The sequence below is a fragment of the Colobus angolensis genome, unplaced genomic scaffold, assembly GCF_000951035.1.
Source record: "Colobus angolensis palliatus isolate OR3802 unplaced genomic scaffold, Cang.pa_1.0 Scaffold23, whole genome shotgun sequence".
NCBI classification, from domain to species: domain Eukaryota; kingdom Metazoa; phylum Chordata; class Mammalia; order Primates; family Cercopithecidae; genus Colobus; species Colobus angolensis.
The window spans coordinates 10,039,624-10,043,346 of record NW_012115488.1 but is presented as its reverse complement, the minus strand read 5'-3'; the positions used below and the strand labels follow the sequence as shown (position 1 = coordinate 10,043,346).

At 43.8% G+C, this 3,723-nt stretch overlaps 1 pseudogene; it reads right to left on the bottom strand.

Annotated features, from left to right (window-relative positions):
• Positions 1–1,846: 1,846 nt before the first annotated feature.
• On the bottom strand, positions 1,847–2,349 carry LOC105513452 (annotated as a pseudogene).
• Positions 2,350–3,723: the final 1,374 nt, after the last annotated feature.

Genomic DNA, 3,723 nt, shown 5'->3' with positions numbered 1-3,723 from the left:
CTATGTATAAACTGAGAAAATTAGAACTGGATCCATTACATTTCCAATAGTTTCATGTTATTATGCCATTAACTATTGCTGGATCCTTCTTGGTGATGGTGATGTCTTCTAAGGTCTTTTCTTACATACATCACCCTTCGTATTTTCTCAAAAAGATCAATTCATTCTCTCAGCCTAAATTATCAACCCTTTGATATTTAAATATCTATTATCATCAGTCCTACTTTCACTCATCTCTTTGCCTTTATTATTAATAACATTACAGATATTTTACTTGGTAAATTCTCCAGTTTCTCAAAACAAGTATTTCTAAAATGAACTCCTCATCCTTCCTCATATATCTGACCACATCCCTACACCTTCCCTCCTGGAATTTCTGATTTCTGTTAAAGGAACCACTCTCTTCACCCATTCACTCCACTGCCTCAATTAGAAAGTCCATTTTCTCTAAGAACAAGGTGGTATTTGGCTCGCCATTGCTACTCTCTTGGTCTAGGTTTCTGTCCTGTCACACACTCCTCACTCCCTTCCAACCATTCTAAAAACCCAGATTAAGTGTCAACTCCTCCATGAAGTTTTTTTGATCATTCGGCCACTGGTGACTCATCCCTATAATCTCAGCACTTTGGGAGGTAGAAGCAGGAGGATCACCTGAACCCGGTTCAAAACCAGCCTGGGGCCGGGCTCAGTGGCTCATGCCCACAATCCCAGTACTTTGGGAGGCTGAGGCCGGCGGATCACTCGAGATCAGGAGTTCGAGACCAGACTGGCCAACATGGTGAAATCCCGCCTCTACTAAAAATACAAATATTAGCTGGGCATGGTGGCATGCACCTGTAATCGCAGCTACTCAGGTGGCTGAGGCAGGAGAATTACTTGAATCTGGGAGGCAGAGGTTTCAGTGAGCCAAGATCATGCCACTGCACTCCAGTCTGGTGATAGAGTGAGACACTGTGTTAAAAAGCAAAACAAAACAAACAAAAACAGCCTGGGTAACATAACAAGACCCCATTTCAATACATAAATAAAAGTTTCCTGGCCCCTTCCAACCTTTATTGATCCCTGTCACTCTGGAATGCCCTTAGCATTCACTCTACCTCACAGCATGTGTTCTTATTTATAATTTATTTGTCTTACCTCCCCAACAAGACCATAAGCTCCTGAAAACAGGAAACAGATTCATTACTTCTTTTGTACTTCATCCCACCCCACCCTTCAGCTCTCACAGTGATTAACACTTGGGTTACTGATATGGACTGAATTGTGTCCCCTGCAAATTTATATATTGAAACCCTAACCCACAATGTGATTGTATCTGGAGAGAGAATCTTCAGGAGATAATTACAGTTAAATGAGTTCATAGGGTAAGGCCCTAATCTGATAGGAATATGGCTTTGTTAAAAAGAGGAAGAGAGGTCGGGCACAGTGGCTCACGCCTGTAATCCCAGCACTTTAGGTAGGTGGATAACCTGAGGTCAGGAGTTCGAGACCGGCTTGGCCAACATGGAGAAACTCCGTCTCTACTAAAAATATAAAAATATTAGCCAAGCGTGGTGGCACACACCTGTAATCCCTGCTACTCAGGAGGCTGGGGCAGGAGAATTGCTTGAACTCAGGAGGCAGAGGTTGCAGTGAGCTGAGATCGTGCCACTGCACTCTAGCTTGGGTGATAGAGTGAGACTCAATCTCAAAAAAAAAAAAGGAGGAAGAGAGAAAAGGAAATCTGACCTCTCTGTCATGTGAGGACACAGCAAGAAAGTAGCAGTCTGCAAGGCAGGAAGAGGGCCCTCACTGGGGAACTGAGTCAGCCTTCACCGTTTTGTTTTGTTTTGTTTGTTTGTTTGTTTTAAGGTATATAAACTACTAACAGACAAGTCCTACAGACTGATTTCTTCTTGGACACACCCACAGTATGGCCACAGTGATCAGTCGTCTTGGTGTGCTGGCCTCGGACATGAAGGCCCCAGGAGTGGCAGAGCCCTCTTTTGCCCAGATCTTCTTTGGTCACTCCAGGTCTTCACGGAGCTTGTTGTCCAGACCATTGGCTAGGACCTGGCTATATTTTCCATCCTTTACATCCTTCTGTCTGTTCAAGAACCAGTCTGGGATCTTGTACTGGTGTGGATTCTGTGTCATGGTCATCACACATTCTACCTCATCCTCAGTGAGTTCTCCCACCCTCCTGGTGAGGTTGATGTCTGCTTTCCTCAACACCACATGAGCATATCTTTGACCTACACCCTTAATGGCAGTGATGGCAAAGGCTATTTTACACCACTCATCGATGTTGGTGTTGAGTACTCGCAAAATATGCTGGAACTTTTCAGGGATCACTAGAGACATGGTGGCAGCACAGTGGCAGCATGTAGGCCTCCTGTGGAAACTGCCTGCACCTTGATCTAGAACTTCCCAGCCTCCAGAACTGGAAGAAAATAAATTCATGTTGCTTAAGCCAACTAGTCTATGGTGTTTTGTAATGACAGCCCAAGCCGATAAAGACAAGAAAGTGGGGATGCTGTCGTTACCAGTGCTGCTTTTCTTCTCCTTTTACTATTAAAATTTCATCTTTGGCCAGGTGTGGTGGCTCACACCTGTCATCCCAGCACTTTGGGAGCCTGAGGCAGCTGGATCACTTGAGGTCAGGAGTTCGAGACCAGCCTGACCAACATGGTGAAACCCTGTGTCTACTAAAAATACAAAGTTAGTCGGGCATGGTAGTGCATGCCTGTAACCCCGGCTACTTGGGAGGTTGAGGCAGGAGAATCGCTTGAACCCAGGAGGCAGAGGTTGAGGTGAGCCAAGATTGCACCATCACACTCCAGCCTGAGCAACAAGAACAAAACTCCTTCTCAAAAAAAAAAAAAATCATCCTTGTGAAGGAAAGAGAAGGGCAACCCTAAAAGTGTTTTTTAATTTTTTTCTGTATGTGAAATAGCAACTGAGAGGATTATCAAAAGAAATGAAGTTTCTTCCTGACTGCATAGGTTCTAACATAGATGTCTCTGTCCAACTTTGTACCCCTCCTTAACGGTAATAGTGTTCCCTACTCCACAACTTTTAACCTTGAGGTATGTGTGAGCTAATAAACAGTGAGCCTTGGTGAACTTATTCTTATCACCTTGGCCACCATGAATAGCTGGAGGATGGGTAAATGACCCAGTACTCACCAGAGGGATACAAGAATAATTTGGGGAAGATTTCTGGGAAATTTTCTTGCTCTTGCCAAAGAGTTGTCAGGACACGTGTTCTCTCTTCCTCTGGAAATCGTTGTATGTGGAGTTACCTCAGCTGTTATTTAATGTGAAAAAAGCAAGGATATAAATGAAGCAGACACAGACAGGAGCAGAGTTGAGAGACTCAAAATAGAAGTCAAGCTGGAGCCCTGATCTGATTCTACCTGAAACCTGACTGCCTCTTGCACTTTTTAGCTTTGTGAGCTAATAAATTTCCATCATTGCCTAAGCCATTTTGAGTCTGACCTTTAATTACTTGCAGCCAGAAACATCCTTATTATAGAAAGGAAGGCTAAGCCCATCACAACGAGACAATTATTATTCACAGGAGAAAACTCAGATCTTGTCACTCTTTGTGTCTGCACCTGACCCAATTCGACCCCAAATGCCTTCTTTGAAAAGACATTTGTACGTCCTCTCAAGTATTCTGTCTCTGCTAATTGCTAGTCCATCTCATAGCCTGAGGAACTTTACTCTGGAGCACACTAAA